Raw genomic sequence first — 18,724 nt, 5'->3', positions numbered from 1 at the left:
TTCCTGCCATGGCAGGGGGTCGGACTAGATGATCTACTCAGGTCCCTTCCAACCCTAGAAACTATGAAACTATGAAACTATGATTGCAGAGCCACTGGACATTTCTTTGAAAACGTCATAAGGGGAGGTGCCAGACAATTGTAAATGGACAAATCTAGTGTCCAACTTTAAGGAAGGGAAGAAAAAAGATCCAGGGAACTACAGACCTGTTAGCCTCACCTCAGTCCCTGGAAAAATCATGGAGTAGGTCCACAAAGAATCCATTTCTAAGCACTTGGAGAAGAAGAAGGTGATTAGGAACAGTCAGCGTGGATTCACCAAAGGCAAGTCATGCCTGACCAACCTGATTGCCTTCTATGGTGAGATGACTCTGTGGATGTGGGGAAATCACACATACCTGGACTTTAGCAAGGCTTTTGATACTGTCTGTCACAGCATTCTTGCAAGCAAACTGAGGAAATATGGGTTGGAAAAATGGACTGCAAGGTGGATAGAAAGCTGGCTGGATTGTCAGGTTAAATGGCAGTAATCAATGACTCAATGTCTAGCTGGCAGCCGGTATCATGTGGAGTGCCCCCAGGGTCAGTCCTGGGGCTTGTTTTGTTCAATATCTTCATTAACAATCTGGAAGATGGGATAGATTGCACACTCAGCAAGTTTGTAGAAGGCACTAAACTGGGGGGTGTAATAGATACACTAGAGAGTAGGGCTAGGATTCATACATTTGGAAGACTGGGCCAAAAGAAATTTCGTAATGTTCAACAAGGACAAGTGCAAAGTCTTCAAAGTCCTGCACCTAGGATGGAAGAATCCCATGCACCGCTATAGCTTGGGGACTGACTGGCTAAGCTGCAACTCTTCAGAAAAAGACCTGGAGGTTACATTGGACTTTAAGATGGATAGGAGTCAACAGTGTGCCCATGTTGCCAAAAACACTAACAGCATACTGGGCTGCGTTAGTAGAAGCATTGTTAGAACATCGATGGAAGTAATTATTCTGCTTTATTCTGCACTGGTTGCACTGGCTGCATGTGGGGTACTGTGTCCAGTTTTGCCCCCCCCCCCCATACACACACACACACTATAGGAAGGATGTGGACTAGTTGGAGAGAGTCCAGTGGAGAGCAGGGAAAATGGTTCAGGGTCTGGGGCAGTGACTTCTGAGGAAAGGGTGAGGGAACTGGGCTTATTTAGTCTAGAAAAGAGAAGACTTAGGGAGATTTAATAGCATCCTTCCATTACCTGAAGGATGGTTCCAAAAAGGATGGAGCTAAACTGTTCTCAGTGGTGACAGAGGACAGAACAAGGAGCAATGGTCTCAAGTTGCAGCAAAGGAGGCTTAAATTGGGTATTAGAAAAAACTTTCTTATTGGAGGGTGGTGAAGCACTGGAACAGGTTACCTAGAGAGGTGGTGGAATTTCCATCCTTGGAGGTTTTTAAGGCCTGACTTCACAAAGCTTTGGCTGGAATGATCTAGCTGGGGACGGTCCTACTTTGAGCAGGGGGTTGGACTAGATGGTCTCCTGACATCCCTTCCAAACTTAATTTTCTGATTCTATGAACTGAAGTGATCACACTTTTTCATACCTTAATCAATGCTAAGCCTGATCCTATTGCTTTTGAAGTGCATGCAAATCTAGAATAAGTATTGATTTGGACTTTAATCCTGCCAATATTTCTACATGAGTAAAATTACAGATGTGCATATGTGTTTTCAGATTAAGGGCTTTAAGAATTTAACCCAATTACAATGTGTCAATCAATACTTGTCAGTATTTCTGTACATTTTATTATCCAGTGACAGCAAAATAAATAAATGTGTTATAGGAATGTATGATTCTCTGAAAACAGCTACTGAAAACAGATCTTTGCATACTTTCATGTGGGACAAAGTTGCAGTCTCTGAACACACTATCATACATGTTACAAAGTTAGTTAAGAGCAGATCTGATTAAGTGAGATTTAGATGCCTATATTAACCCTAAATCCAGAAGTGTGATCCTGAAAACACTTTCCATGAGTGCAGGCCTAACTGTAGTTTCCTAAACTTTGAATTTTTTACTTTACTTTTCCAAGTGTATGGAATTGCACTTCCCCACATGTACAGAACTGCCTTTTGACAAAGGTGAGAAGCTGAACACTTTGTTTATGCCTAAACCTGACTGGGATGTAGAAACTAAGCATTTGGTCACTGAAATTCCCTGAGGGACTCAATCCTGCAAGTGTTCTCAGAGCATACCTGACAAATACAGTCAGGATCTGGCTCACCGCAAAATGCTGTTGCAGCTACCATTTTTTTTTCAAACACAGAGAAGAAGATGATGACTATATATAATAGCCTACTTGGAGGAAGCATGATTCTCTACCCCAGTGGTTAGAGCATTCAAATGGCAAATGATCTGGGCTTTTGGTCCCTTCTCCCAAGTCTTCTTTTGTGTCTTACATCAAAAAAGTGATTACGACTACTCCCAGTGTCACCAGGGCTCCTTTTTCCCAAGTGAGTGCCTTAAACTAACAAGCTATAGCCAGGGTTTTTTTTATTTTTCTGGCTAAATGAATCTTGAATTCCTTGTTAAACAGTTCCAGCTGGAGGGATAGCATGTGCCCTCAACCCAACTAACCTACAGCAATGAGGAACTCCCCTGAGGAAGAGAAGGGAACTGCAGTCAGCTGTTCAGCTTCCTGAATTGTCTACATGTTGGCTCCACTTTTTCAGGAATTGAGTTTTCAAAGGGAAATGTGAGGCTTTGTTCAGTTCATTAAAAGAAAAGCACAAGGTGACTGATGAGTTTTCAAGAGAAGATTCAGTTATGGCTCTGAAGAGGATGGAAGCACTTGCCTTTTGCCTTGAGTGGCAAGTCCAAGGGACTGGTTTTAAGATTCACCCTTTCCTTCAGAATTTCCTGTTGGATATCTCTAGGAAAGCACATGCTGAATGTACTGATCAGCACAGAGGCTGTTTTAGATAGCAGTGTAAGGTACCTAGTTCTCTCCATTCAATGTACAGAAAGCATGTTACTTGCTTCTACTCTAGGGGCCAGGCAACTAAAAGTTAGGGAGCATAATACCCAAGTCCTTCATTGGATTCAGCTTTTAAAAAAATAATTTGATACAAGTTCACTTGGGATTGAAAGGTCTGGGAAAAGCATGCCTGCCTACCCATTTAGGACCTATTTTGCATTCAATTCCACTATACTATGCTATATAAAGTCAAAGCAGCCACTGGAAAATCATAGGAAAATAAGGACGAAAATAAGAGGCAAAAAAAGAGTTTTGCTTTGAACCAGTAAGCATGATATTCTCACTTTCCCCCCCTGAAGATTGCAAAGGAAACTCATTTCAGCTTTGTAAGACTGCAGTGATTGCTTCAGACACAAAATGAATCAGGTCTCTGGTTGGATTATGTGGGTGGTATTTCCACTCTTCCCTGGTGTGATAATTCTGCCTGCAGCTGTGGCATTCAAACTCAAATATTTTCTCATTCTGTTTTGTTTTAAAAGGAAGGTCCCATGTCCTATTGCTGTCATTTTGTGAGAAGTTGTTGTTGAAGGCACATTAAAGCTTAGTAGGGTGAGACAAAACAGTCATAAAATAAAACAAAACCTTGTGAAACAATAGAACTCAACACTTCCCCGAGTAATATATATCAAACTTTCCTGAGTAATATAGCATTTTTAACAGGGCACAAGAGGGTCAAGGTTTTCTTTCAAACAGAACATTAATGTTGAACTTGCAAAAATCTAATATCTATTTATATTCATGTCCCTTTTTACCACTCTGGCAGTTCAAAGAAAGTGAAAGTATATATGAGTTATATTAAGCCTGTTTTGTGCACTGCCAAAGTGATGTTAAGAGAATCTAATATAAATTAGTATCATGCAATTAAGAATTTTACTTGGTACCGAATCACAATTTGTATTATTTTGACCAAAATAACTGTCAATTCCACCATAGAGAAAAAATCCAGAAAAAAAGTCACTGTATGACGACTTGTCATTTTAGAGGTTCTCCTGTCTAGGATTCTTTATATAGTTTAAGTGATTCAGATAAAATAAAGAACTTGCTGTTTTATATAGTTAAATTGATTGGCAAATTCCCAGCTTAACTTCACATATAAAACTTCCAATTACACTTTTACTAGTCTATGATTCTCTTCACAGTTAAGAAATATAATACAAGTAAAAGTTGAGTTCAGTGTTTCTCTACTTGCTGCTACAACATAAAGTCGATCTTCCATAGCATGTTTCTTAAAAGCTACTCTAAAAAGTTTTTCCATACCCTGTAAATTATTTTCTTTCCCTAATGGCTTGTTGTATTGTTTGCCAGTACAATGAGTAGGAAAGCACTATTAACACTTAAGCTAATTAAGGTTTTCCAGTGGAAGGGGGGCAGGGAGGGGGATATTGGTTACGTTGTTCTCATTAGCTGACTTGAAAAAAAAACATAACCATACCATTCAGATGTATGGAAAAAAAGAGAAGATTGCTTTTAAATCTCAAGAAATGAATGTAAGTGTTCATATTCTGGTACATTAACAGTTTGTTCCAGTACATTGATATTTTATGTGGAAACCCTACTCTGCAATTAATATGCCTGATGCAAATTGAAAAACCCATAATCCATCCTTCTCTGTTGGAATGTAAGAGTATATTATTATTGAGAAGCTACAGGATACCAAAATCATTTTTTAAACTTGAATGCTCATTACCTTAAATCTGCATATAAAACAGTTTTGCATTCAGACGAGGTAATATATAACTGAATATATCATGATACACATGGAAATGTACCAAATAAAAAAATGGTGCTGTGTGCTTTCTTTCCAAAGAGATATTTATGTCTTCAAGGCATTATGAATTAATGATAGCTAGAAACTAAACATGAATAGGTAATGAAATGCCTGACTCTTCTGGATACCAGAAGATAACTGGGGGCTAAATTTACCTGTCTCTGAAAAAGTGAGGTGTTTCTTACTATCCTGACATTTCCTGCTAGGATTGTATCAAGTATTCCCTATTGAAAACAGCAAACAGATAAATATTATATATGAATAGAATATAAACATATGATAATAAAATATATTATGTCATGATTTCATGTTTGTACTAATTAGCAACCTGTCAGAGAGTTTCAGCAGAGAGTCCAAACAGGCCAAAAGAGAAAAGCTGGCAGGGTGATGTGACAACATTAATTAGTACTTCCTGCGCTGCATCTATTCTGAGAGTAAAAACAAGAATTTTGTCTCCAGCTTTGTTTCAAGATGACCCCTTTCATATTGACCTTTCTGTGGAAGGAATTCCCCTGAAGAAGCTCAGGGGAGGTTACTTGGAAGTCAAATAGACTAATACCATAATGACAGTAGCTCCCAGATTTTCCACAGAAGGGGCCAGAGTTTCAGAAAATTCATCTTCCATTTAGGTACCAATGATGAGATATATTTGCAGAAGAGCTCACCATATTGTGTTCTTTTAAAAATCAAACCCTGAAGTACACACTATATCTGGCAAGCACCATATGCCAGACAATGCATTTTCATTTTCTGCATGTTTCATGAAAATATAACACTATGAAAGAAAGCAAAAGAGCCAAGGCTGCTGGTATCATTACCTAGAAATAAACTCTCAAGTGCTGAGAAGCAATCTTTTGTTTGCAAGCCTGGGTGGCAGGCTGGCTAGCACCTCTGGTGGTGATAGTCAGTAGGAGGAATATAAAATCTCAAGGACATAATGAATGATGTGCTGAGTCATATCTAGCATAGTATTCTTTAACTCGCAGTTACAGACCACAAGAGTATTTAAGCATAGCCTGTCCAGACTGATATGTCTCATGCTCCTCTTCCCTTAAGAGCTTTCAGCTTTTAGGCTAAGTACAGACAGTCAAAAAGCCCAACACTGAGTTCATTCAATCTTTGCAGGTTAGTTTAAAATTTTATAAGCAAGTGAACAGATATTAGTTCCAGAACAGATTCTGGAAATGCAGCCATATGTGTGCAGTGGCCCAGACCAGAAGCCCCCAGGGGGTGGTAAGCTGAAGCAGACAGCTTGGGCCAAGGGTAGCCTGCCCACCTTGTGAGGCAGGGTTTGTGGAAGAGGTGCAAAGCATCCTGGGTTCCTAGGGGACTGCGAGTTAACTTGAATCTGGGAGAGAAGTCCAATAAATTGATTTAACTTATATCAATTATGTCTGATACTACATCCATCCAGGTTTATCTTAAACCAGTTTTGGTCATTTTGAAAGTGGTTTATGTGCACTGAACTTCTGTTGTGTTACAGATTTGAAACAGTTTCTGATCACTTATACCAGTTTATGTGTAATTTCTGTCCCTAGCTTTAAGGCCTAGGAAGTCCTTATTTGGAGATTATAGTCGTACTATTACATTTAATTCCAACTGATGGATCTACCTTGCATGAATCTGTTTAAATTGCCAGCTTCGACAGCACCTTGTGTCAGTGAGTTCCACTACTCTGCAATCAATTTTACCTTTCATCTGAAGATTTCAAAGCACTTCACAAACATGAAGTAATTGAGCCTGACAGTATCCCTGTAAAGCATAAATATTTCCCCCCTGTTTATACTTAGACAGGACTTTGGGATGCAGGGGCTGACAGAGGTCAGTTTGAAAAGGATTTAGGATGAACTAATACATCCTCAAGTATTCAAATATGCCTACTGAACCCTAATAAACAGGGAGGTATAATACTAGGAAATGCATGTGTATAGGTGGAGAGCAGGGGGAAAACCTGAAAGTTTCGTTTGCTGCCATACATGTCCCTGGGAGGAGGGAAAATAATTTCACCCTGGAGCTTTCCGTCCCTTCTTTGACATAGTTCATAGACTCACAAGGCATTTTTACACATAGGTTTTTATCCCACAATGCACTTCAGAGTAGACTTGATTAATTGAATCTGCTCTGCACACAAGCTGATGTGAACTTCACTGTGCCATGTGCAGTTGTTTAAGCGGAGAAATGCATATCAGTGTGCAGAAAATGGTGGCGGTGCACTTTTGAAATAAGCACCTCTCATGTGTTTTAGTTCAAAGTGCAGTGCTGCCATTTTCTCAGCGCCAATGGGCATTTTGCTTATACAACTGCACACACTCCAGCACCGGGTGCTTTTCAAAGTGCCTGCCATTGTGGCACATGCATGTGTAGAAATGCCCAGAGAGTACCTATACATGTGCTCTGGGGTAGGTAGAAGCATTTTAATTAGAGTGGCTCTAGGACACTGCTTTAATTAAAACACTTCAATGTCTTGTGTATACAGTTTCTTGCATTTCAAAATGGCCATGGGGGCACTTTGACTAAAACTTGTTCAATGACACTGGTTAGAATGCTCCAGCAGGCTTGATTGATAGAGTCTGATCTAATATGTTCTAATCAGAACACATCAGAGCACGTGTATAGGAATCCATATTGTATGTGGAAAACCTGGTTAAATTCTAGCATTCAGCTATGGCCCTGAATAAGGATGTCCATAGTCACAAATCCAGTGGAAGGTTGGGGAGAGTTGGTGAATTCAAAAATCCCGTGCCTATCACTTAGTCCCCAGAAAACACAGGGAGTGTTTAAGATATCTGGCCAGCACAATGAATTACTCCTCCTCTTTATCTCCTAAGACTATCTGGGTGATTTGTTTCCTGGGTGTTAGAGGGAGAAGGGGGAGAAGAAAGAACTTCAGCTGCTGCTGTTCCATCCATTTTATCATCAGGAACTGTGAAAATCTTTTTCTCGATTTTTGTTTGTTTGAAAACAAAGAACCATGTTCTCAGCTGATGTAAAACAATGATGAATAAAGCCTGCCTTACACCAGTTGAGGGTCCATTCCAAAATGAATGGCTCATTTGGGGAAATGGAGGAGACGAGGGAGAACTGTTACTTAAGCAGGTCAGGTAGCTCCTACTATACACCGTTGTTTAAAACCATCTGTGCCACCTTTAATATCTTTAAAATGTATGTTTTTCAATATAAATTAATCGTCTTATCCAGCCTTTATTTTTAGCAAGTTCTGTGCCTTCTTTATCACAAAGATTTGTGTGGGAAACAAATAATAGGTTATTTGCTGCACAAGAGTTTATTTGCCTCAGTCTTTTATTCCTAGTATTAAAAACAAATCTGCTTTTTGTGATGGCACAATTAGTTGCTAGGAGGCAAAGATTATGATGTTACAGAGAGAGAATTATTACTTCATGTTGATAATGAGTGTCAGAAGATAGCTTCCTAGGACCAAAAATAGTGGATTCCATTCAGCAACTTCTGACCAACTCTCTTGATTTCAATGACCACACTGATTTCAGAAAGGGGATTTAATACCCAGTTTGAACTTGAAAAATCAAATAATTTCCCCTAATAATGTCAGTCTAAGAAAAAGAAACAAAATGTGTTAGAATTACAGACTTGCAGCTATTGTAATCACATTTCAAAGGGGATTTTGTTGTATTGTGTTATGTTGTGTCTGCAGCTCTTCCTAAATTGTGAAAACCTCACCAGGTCTCCCAGTCCTGCTCTACTGAATTTCAATTAAAAAGAAAAAATAAAGTGGGGCAGGGAGAGGAGAGGAGAGCAAACAGCTAAATGAACATTAATGTCCCAATTGCTGCTGCTTAGTAATATTTCCTAAAGGTTCCATCCCAAATTGCCTGCTCAGATTCTCAACTTTCAGCTTCCCCCAGTTGCAAAAATGCATATTTTTGATTGTGTGGGTAAGACTTGGGAAAGGTGCTGTAGCTGCAGCAACTTAGATTCATCCTTTGACTCTCAGTTTCCCTCTCATCTCTGGTGTATTACTCTGTATACCCTTCTGACATGAAAAAGCCAGTCTAATTCAACAAGGAATTATCCCTTCTTTTTATGTCCCATCAGCAGTTAATATTTTCCAATTTGTGCTTAACGTGCAGCGAAAGCATTTACTATAGCGACAGAAGCATGAACAGAGAACAGAGAGCAAAATCACTACCTTTTCTTTGGTAGAAGAGGTTTATCTTTACCACCTAAGATCTCTCTAATTTTCACTATCATCAGGCCACTGCAACAAGGCCATAGCTGTTCCCAGCAGCAGTATAATCATCTCTGCTCCTTCTCTCCCTCAGGGGGTTTCCCCCTTTTTAATCCCTGGCACTCAGTGCTGAGGCTTATACAGAAAAGATAACGCTCACAGATATAAGGCCTGGTCCCTTAATGCTTGGAATCAATACTTCCCTTACATATATATTGCCATGGAATCCATGCTGCACTCCTGCAGAATGGGAGGAAATACCTTCTGCTTCCTTTTCTTGGAACCACTACAGTATAGTAGTATAGGGGAACCACTACAGTACAGTATAAGATGTATCTAATGCAAATCTGTTGACCACAGAAACGCTATTGACCATACTTTGAAATCATAGATATAGTTCACTAGCATATCTTCCTTAATAATTAACTGGCAGATGATGTTTAAGAAAGAGAAAAGTGCAACCTCAAGTATTAAGTAATGAGAATTAAATCAATAAAAACGTCTAAAAAATAAATACAGTTCTATCTATGGTTATGGGCAAGTAAATATTAATTAAAACTTCCATGAAGTGGGTGATTATTTCTTTCCCAATTGTCTTGTTCAGAAAACAGTGACACGGGGACATTGGTAAAATCTTTTGGTAAATTTTCATCTCCAAATACAAGAGAATACTATTAGTAAAACTAAGGGTGTTGTTACACATTCTCTTTCACACATGTAAAAGGCTCTTAAAACAGGAATGTTCATAAATTAAACCAGGAAAAGTCAAGCTAAGTACCCTCTACTCATCTCAAAGATAGTCCTCTACAGGTGAGGATTATCTTCAGCTGGTGTTCGTATCAGACTGCTCCATGGTGCTAGCTCAGATTGGAGCAATTTGAGTCCAGCCCACTCCAGAAAGCACCACTCCCAGTGGATGCTGTATGGTGTTCTGAGTGCCATCAGGGACAGCCTGCAGTGAGGGAATCCTAAAAGTAAGAATCTCTCCCTTCTTCTCCATACTCTGCAGATTCCCTCCCCTTGTTCCCCTCCTTTTTATCATTCCGGACTTCCCCACCCCCTCAACTCCTTGGGGCTCACCCCCTGCTCTCGTACATCTTGGTCTAGTGGGGCTTACCTCCTTGCCTACCCCATCTTGTGGTTCACCCCTCCTGCTGCCAGTCCCACCCTCTGTCGGATCTCACGCTGTTTTATGGCCCACTCACCCCCATGTTCCCTAGGGGCTCACCCCCTATCTTAACCCCCCTTCACTCCCCATTTACCTGTGCTGGTGGTGTGGGAGCAGGCAAGGAGAAGGTACCTGCCCACCTGATGCTGCCACTCCTACTGCCACTGCCACTCTCTAGGCTGAGCCCAGCCCCCAACGGCTATTGTATGTGGGTGGGGAGCTGCCAAGGAGCTACAAGGGGGAGCGGGTCCTGACCAAATCCAGGCTGGGGGAGGAGGCTAGCAGGACCCTTATTCAGGCTGGAGAGCTGGCAAGCACCCGCCCCCAGCCCAAGTTCAAAGGGGCTGGCATGCACCCCCCAGCCCAGACTGAGGACCCTTACCTGGTTCAAATCAAAACCTACTCACCCATCTCTCCCTGTAGTTCCCCAGCTTCTCCCCACTTATGTGCAAGAATCAGAGTAGCAGCAGTGGTGTCAGGTGGGTGGATTACACCTCCCTGTCTGCTCCTGTGTCAGCAGCACAGGTGGGCAGAGAGCCAGAGGAGAGGAGCTGGGGGTAAGTCCCTAGAGGATATGGGGGTAGGTAAGCCCCAAGGGGCTATGGGCTGGTGGGGTGTTGTTGGGGCCCTGATCCAGTTGTCAGGGATGGTGGGGCACTCGTCTGGGCTGGAGGCTGGCAGGGCCTCAGTTCAGAGGGCTCGAGGGGACGGTGGGGAGGGTTGTGATTTGAGCCAGGGAGGCTGGTAAAACCCTGATCCAGATGGTGGCCTGTCAGACTTCAATCCGGGCAGGAAGAAGGAACTGTTGGGGCCTTGACCCAGGTTGGGTTGGGGAGGGCTAAAAACCGCAATCCCAGAGCCTATACTGCCCTAGAAAGCCAGTGAATAGGGTAAGACTCCTAGCCACACCTCTGCTCACCAGCCCTCTTGGGGCAGTTCAGTGCAATGCATGTTACAGAGGGTATTAAGCCTCAACACGTGACTGTTTACAGCAGTGCTAACTTGAACACAGCATAATATTCATTAGAGTTAGCAGCATGTGCTAACTCTAACATGTAACAACACCGTAACTAAAAGATTTTGGATAGAGACAACAAAAGAGTTACACTGCTTTAAAGCTTGGGAGGACTTACTATGGTGAAACTGAATCAGGTCTAACTCTTTTGTCTGTTTGCTTCTAACACAAAGTAAAGAGGGCATCACATGTTCAATTTAAAAGTGACTGAGTACAGTTAAAACACAAGCAGACCCACATTCAAGCAGTTTAGTATGTGTTAAGTGCCCTCCTGGTATTACAAAATTTTTGCCTTTCAGGCAAGGGTTACCTCTTAACATATACTAATTTTAAGAGGTCACTACTTTCCAAAGATTTACAACTGTTGCAAGTGAACATATGACAAGGCCCCAAGAGAAATGAACCTGAAAAAGCTTACCTTCCATTTCATTCAGGGGTAAATTACTACAGGCTAGGACAGTGGTTCTCAACCTTTTCGGATAGAAGAAACTTCTCACAGGACTCAAGTTTTGTAAATTTAATGACACCCAGTTTCAAAAACCTATTTATACATTACAGCACTTTCTTTCTTACAAAGGAACTGGGGAGTTAAGTAACAGGATTAGCCAGACAGGGACAAGCCTAAGCCTATGCTTATCTGCCTTTCTCCTTACAGCTTAGGAATCTTTGAAAGGTTCTAGTGACATTGCAGGTATCACAGCACCCTTACTGAGAACCACTGGGCTACGAGTTACACTACATCAGCTGACATGCATTCTCCAATGGTAAGTCTGTCTATTCCTCTTTAAAACTGTATAACTCTAAATCTGTCCATGCCTTGGATTTAATATGACTTTGTTTATGAAGCAAACTTGAAAAAATGTGATAAACTTTTAGTGTGATTTTATTTATCCCAAATGAGTTTCTGTTCTAATATTATGCTGTTTTATGATTTTTAAATAGTCCAGCTTAAAAGCTGTATGAATCCAATGCAGAAGTTACTGGATCTTTGGCCTGTTTATACAAGGCATCAGGCTAATTAATCAATATATGGTCCCTTTGCATCACAACAATTATGAATTAACTATTAGCTACGTATAAAATTTAAATGCTCTACATATTAAACAGATTGAAATGGACCTCAAGCATTAAAAGAGTCTGACGAACCTCATATAAAAAACCATGTTTAAATAAGGAGTCTTTCTTATTTTACATTGGATGATCATAATTAACTCCTGTATTTTCTTTGATGTCTTCTACATTATGATTTTGATTTAAAATTCCTATAGAATCAGAATATACCTACCTCTTGCAAAAGTGTATGAGGGGAAGGTACAAAAAGTTGCCCCATTATTGCACATTTTGTATGTATGAATGTAGATTCCCATCTATGCCAACAGCAAACAGCATCAGCACAGGAAGAAGCCAAGATCATAGGTCTACCTCATTGTAAAAGTAGACTTCAGATGAGACCAGGGTCTTTGGAAATTGTGTAATCCCTCTGGCATACAAAAACTAACACTGAGCTACTTAAATGATGCAGCTCCATACTGTCACCAATACTAAGCAGTGTGTAATGGGCACAATTTATCCTTTTATTTACTTTGATTCAAAATGAAGCTAAATTGTGGTGAGAGAGTAATTTTTAGGTTTTAGAAGCATTTTCTCTACTTTCTTCAGCAGTGTTTTACTAGGCAGCACATGCTTTTAGTGTTTTAAAATTTGATTTAATGTAGGGTAGTACCAGAGCTAACACTCTGTCAGCAATTGCAATCACTCTGAGTGATATCAGCTTGTCATGGCCAGGGGAGCTGGAGAGACTAAGTGATCTGCACATTGTGAGGCAGACAGCAATACACTTAGAGCTGAACACCACTCTGGTGGCAACAGGCTGATAATGCTCAGAGTGACTGTGACAGCTGACACAGAATGGCACCAATGAGGTTTTTTCCATGCTAAATAAATATGCAATGAGTAAACCTAAAAAGCAGCTCTGTCAAACACAACGATGAGGGGACAAAACGTAAAAGTGAGGAAATAATTTTCTACTACTGTTCTTCTTGCAGATAATCTTTTTTGCTGGCTGTGTATGAACTCTTCAGATTTTGTTCTTGAATGCTGTTTCTTCTTTTCTGTCTTATTCTTCTTCCAAACCACACTCCTGATTTTCTTGTTCTCCCTTAGCTCTCACCAATGCCTGTATACTCCTCCTTTATGCCCAATGTCTCCTTCACCCATTCCCATCCCCACCGTAAAGAATTCCAGAAGTGTTAGAAGTCACCCATTAACAGTGCTGTTCTTGTCACATCAGACCAAATTCTTGTCTGGTCCATTGATGTAAATTGCCAGCATCTGCAGGTATTGCTGCAGTAATTTTTAACATAAGAAACTTCTGTGAAAGATGCAGTGCAACCATGTGGCTGAGAGAGAGGCCATAAGATTTACGCTTCTGACATCATACAGAAAATCTCAGGCATAACCAGAAATATAATCCAGTTGTTTTTATCTATCTATCGTAGGATTTTACACAGATGCCCCTCAAGTCCTATACTTTAAACACAAAATTGTTTCTCAGCTTGTTATTACCAGGAAGAAAAAAAATTCCTCACAATCAATCATTTTTCTTTTAATAATATCATAGATAAGATAGATTTTCAGATTTTGTTCAAAGTTATTTAAATACTTTTATTTTTCAGTGTTATTGAACCTAGTCTATTGACTGTTTTTTGTACAGTCTCACAAACCATTGTGTCTCCAAAGCTCACAGACATCAATGTATTTTTCACCCCTATGAAACACCAAAATGCTGAGGTTGAATGACTTATCGAAGATCAAGGATATTTGTATTACAGTTGGGAGCTGAAAGTAGACATTTTGTTTCAGAGCTCAGAGGCTAATGACCCAGCCAAAGTACCCTTTCTGAAGCTGTGATATCATAGAAAGTAGGGTTAAATGTGAAGCCATGGAAGCATTCCCATCCAAACTCCTCTCTTAATGTGAAGAGTGGGATTCTTTTTAAATGAAAGTAGCTTGTAAAAAGGTAATCTTTTCCTTCTGTAAACCCAATGAAATCCAACGATCCAATGAATATGGAGTTAGACAGCAGGGCCAGATACAGAAATTATACTTTAACCAGTGTAAGTGATCAGAAACCAGTTCATACCTGTCACAGAACATAAGTTTGGTGCACAAAACCAGTCTCTACCCATAACAGAACAGAAGCTTAGCGCACAGACTGATTTAAAAACAGCTAAACCTGATCTAACATTTAAAACCCCATAATTTAGATTGATTCCACCTTGGGCTTTTTGAACATAAGTACTTAACCCAGATAAAAAATACGAGCCACAATATTATAAATATATTAAGTTAATGCAAACTCAATGTTTTTCATAGCCAGTTTTCTATTTTCCACTTCTGTATGTTACATATGTTTCAGCTTAAGATAATGAATTACACTATAGTGTAGTTCTGCATGTACCTGTTGTGAAGAGCCAAAGAAAAGGCCTAGCATACTGTAGTTAGGCAATTCAAATTATGACATGTAGTGAAAAAGACTTTACAGATACCTTGACCATGTAGTTTCAATAAAGGAAACTAAATGTTAGGTTCTAGCTTTTATTGAACATTTATTTTAGGATGTGAAAGGGCAATTGTGGATTAAAAATAATGAGCTCCCTTGATAAATGTGCAATTAATAAACAGTTCTTGCATATACAATAAAAATCCACAACATAAATGGTTATGAATCTACATTTTGTAGACCTTCAGAAATCTTCTCTGCCTTTCAAATGTTGTGACACACTACCTGCAACCAATCAGAAACAATTGCACAGGAAAAAAGAAGATATTACAATGTTGTGTACATCAAAGAAATTATTCAGTAGTTGGATACAAGAGTCCAGAGATATTTCCAGCAGAGAATTTTTGTGCTTGCCATGTATTCTGAATTGTTACGGAGATTAGCCTAAATTAGATCCCTTAATCTAAGCATCTTTGAAATTTTGTGCTTTTTAAAATCTGATACCAAACCTAAGAAAGTTCTTCTATTTGAATCCTACCTGCACCCAAATGGATACTTTTGTATCTACCAATAATTTACTTGTTTTTCTTTCATATGGTAGAAGGCATAAAGCCATGACAACAAAATTCAAACATGATTCTAAATGGCATATTTAGAATGCCTCTTCTTCTTACAAGTTCAATTTGTTCCTTCCCTTAGCAATTTCAGCCATGGTATTTAGGCAGCGCTGTGCTGCTGCTACATTATCCACCCAGCTTTCATAGTCAGCCCTAGGTAGTATGGTCTACCATAGGTGACAAGCATATAAATCACTATTGGCAGAGTTTCACTGGATTAGAAGTGATGTAGTCATCTGACCAGCTAGAGGTGAAAGAAGAGATTTCAGGTTATTTCTGGAATTTAGGCATGTTGGAAAGGCTATGAAACCAGTATGACTCTGAGGCTGTTTAATCACTTTGACAACTGTGAAAGGGAAAACCCCTTTCATAAGGGGTGTAGCCATTGTTTCAGGCATTGGTTCATAACACAGGTCCCCTCTCAGCTAGCACCATCTCTATTTTATCTAACTATGCATGAGCCAGATGCTGCTTATCCATATCCCTGTTTCCTGAAAGCTCTTCTTTATTAGCATGAACATATTGCATACAGTTGTATATAAACACCAACAGAGACAACCCCTATAAAAATAAATAAATACACAAACAAACAAAAAAGCAAATCTAAGAACACCATGCTGTTCAGCTGATTTGCTAGCATGCTAAGGACATAAAAATTTTGTAACAATCATAAATATTACTGAATAAAAAATACACAACCAATATATATAGGCCAGTGTTTCTGAGTGTTGATTTCTTACTTTAACTGCACAATATTACACAAAACAGTATTAAACATGATGTTTTATAATTCACTGTCTGTAAGCCACAATCATCAACATGGGAGACTGTATCTGCTCTAAAGTCTACATGTTGCCTGATATGCCAAGGTAGGTATGCAGAAGATCATTATGTATTCTTCACCATAGGTCAGTTGCTTAGCTACCAGAGAAGTAGAGAACTACTAATTGGAAGTATTCAGTATTGCTGGCAACATTTGCTGCAGGACATTGGACTTGGAAACAGCAGCGACTAAGTCAGACATAAATGTTGCAGAAGGAAGGATGAAAGAAAAGCCTACACAGCATTAACTTGCTGGGAATGACTAATCTCTTCCATCAGTATTATGATGTATGGATCATCATCAGTAAAATGGTACTGATTCTGATGATCAGACATCAAATGATCCTATGATGAATTTAGCATTTGTGGAGATTAGTTATCCCTGCAAGTTAATATACTGTCGTTATATTTTAAATACAATTATTGTTCAAATGGCTAGAGTAATTTCCTATTTATATAGCTCTAGAACATTTCCAAGTGTTTAATTACCTTCAGGGATCTCTAGCTAATAGGTACAACTATCAACACAGGAAAAAAATTATGGGATTGGCCAAAATAGCATTCTCTCAGGAGATCCCTAATTGCTGAGACAGTTGCGTTCAGTTCACATCTGAAGTGAAGCTAGTTTATAAAAATTAGCATTCCTTTTCTTGAACAAAAAAAGAATTGAATCATATAGTATTAGTCATTCTTTTCACAGTATCCTTTAGGATAGGTGATCTTTCCTGTGTCAGTCTATATTTTAAAACTTTATTTTCTGCCTGTTCTAGTGTCTTTTATGTAAAATGCAAGACCACCTCTTTGGACTAAGTTTCAAGTTCTGTCTAATCCACCACCTTGCCATCAGATATTTCACGTTAGACAGAAATGCAACCTTTGCCTTTGACCTTCCAGTGAAAAAAAAATGCCAGGGGAAACATTTCACACAAATTTATATGTGTATAAAGCTACTTCACACCAAATGATATGCAGGAGACAAACACTTAGGACACTTTTGCACATGCTCTGGGGGTGGGGGCAAGCACTTTAATTAGAGCGGCACTCAGAGCTGCTCTAATGAAGGTGCCACTGTGTCTCCTATATCAGCATCCCCATGCTTTAAAATGGTGGCAGGGGTGCTTAGATTTAAGTTTGTCTGACGCACTTTAGTTCAAGTGCCCTGCCATCATTTTTAAGTGTGGGGATGTTGATACGTGAAATGCGGGTGGCTGCTGAAGCACGGCAATTGCCAGGCTCCAGCAGACTCGATTAATCCAGCATGTTGGAACTCCAGTGTGTTGGAGCAGCCTTGTACAGGCACACTTAATAACACTGAAGTCTTAGTGATGGCTGTTCTATTCAGAGAATTTAGCTTTGTGAATAATATACCTCAAACAGTTCCACATGTATTATCTCCCCCTATATTTCCAATGATATGTAGATATCCTTTAGCTAGAAAGGATCTTTATAATAATTTATTCTGACTGTCTGTATATTATATCCCATAGTCTGATCAAGACTTACAGGTTTATGCTCAAGAAATACAGGCTTTTGCTTAGGAAAAGGAAAGATATGAATAGGGATGTATTTAAGAGTCAAGCTGCAACTTCATTAATTTAATATTGGGATGAAACAGCAAGCAAAAAACACTTCTCTGATTATAGGAATTTAATTGGGTCCAATCCATTGTTCCATGGATCTTTGATTAAAATAAATAATGTTGGTAGTCCCTTTTCTACTTTTATCAATATTTTAATAGTTTTATTCAAGAATGTTTATCTTTGCTTGGATTCCATATCTACCAATTACTATGTGTGCCTGGGATTAAGCCCTTGGGCTAGGGATCAGAAATGGGTTTAAACCTATAACAGAACAGAAGTTCAGTGCACATGAACCACTTTCAAAATGGTCAAAACCAGTTTAAGATAAACCTGGATAGATGGATGGATGGATGGATGTGGCAGCAAAGATTGCGCTGCCCACTCAGGGGAGAGTCCAGGGACCCGAGAGAAGGGCCCCGAAGATTATAAGGACTGCTGGAGTGGATGCTCCAAGTACAAATACTTACTTCATGACAGACCCGAAGCAAGAGAGCAGGACACAAGAAAATCAAAGACACCCAGATTCATAGTTTCATAGTAGAGTCGGAAAGGACCTGACCAGATCATCAAGTCCGACCCCCTGCCATGGCAGGAAAGAGTACTGGGGTCAAATGACCCCAGCAAGGTGATTGTCAAGCCTTGTCTTAAGAACCCCCAGAGTAGGAGCCAGCACCACTTCTCTTGGAAGTTGGTTCCAGATCCTAGCCACCCTAACAGTGAAGTAGCGTCTCCTGATGTCCAGTCTGAATCTACCCTCTGCCAGCTTGTGACCGTTATTTCTAGTCACTCCTGGTAGTGCTTGGAGAAACAGGGACTCCCCCAATGCCTGCTGGTCCCCTCTGACTAGTTTGTAACAGGCCACTAGATCCCCCTTCAGCCTTCTCTTGTGGAGGCTGAACAGGTTCAGGTCCCTTGGCCTCTCCTCATAGGGCCTGCCCTGCTGCCCCCTGATCATGCGAGTGGCCCTGCTCTGGACCCTCTCCATGTTGTCCACATCCCTCTTGAAGTGTGGCACCCAGAACTGGA

This window comes from Gavialis gangeticus, unplaced genomic scaffold, assembly GCF_001723915.1.
Source record: "Gavialis gangeticus isolate Ggan-Ray unplaced genomic scaffold, GavGan_comp1, whole genome shotgun sequence".
Classification (NCBI taxonomy): domain Eukaryota; kingdom Metazoa; phylum Chordata; order Crocodylia; family Gavialidae; genus Gavialis; species Gavialis gangeticus.
This window is presented reverse-complemented; position numbering follows the sequence as displayed.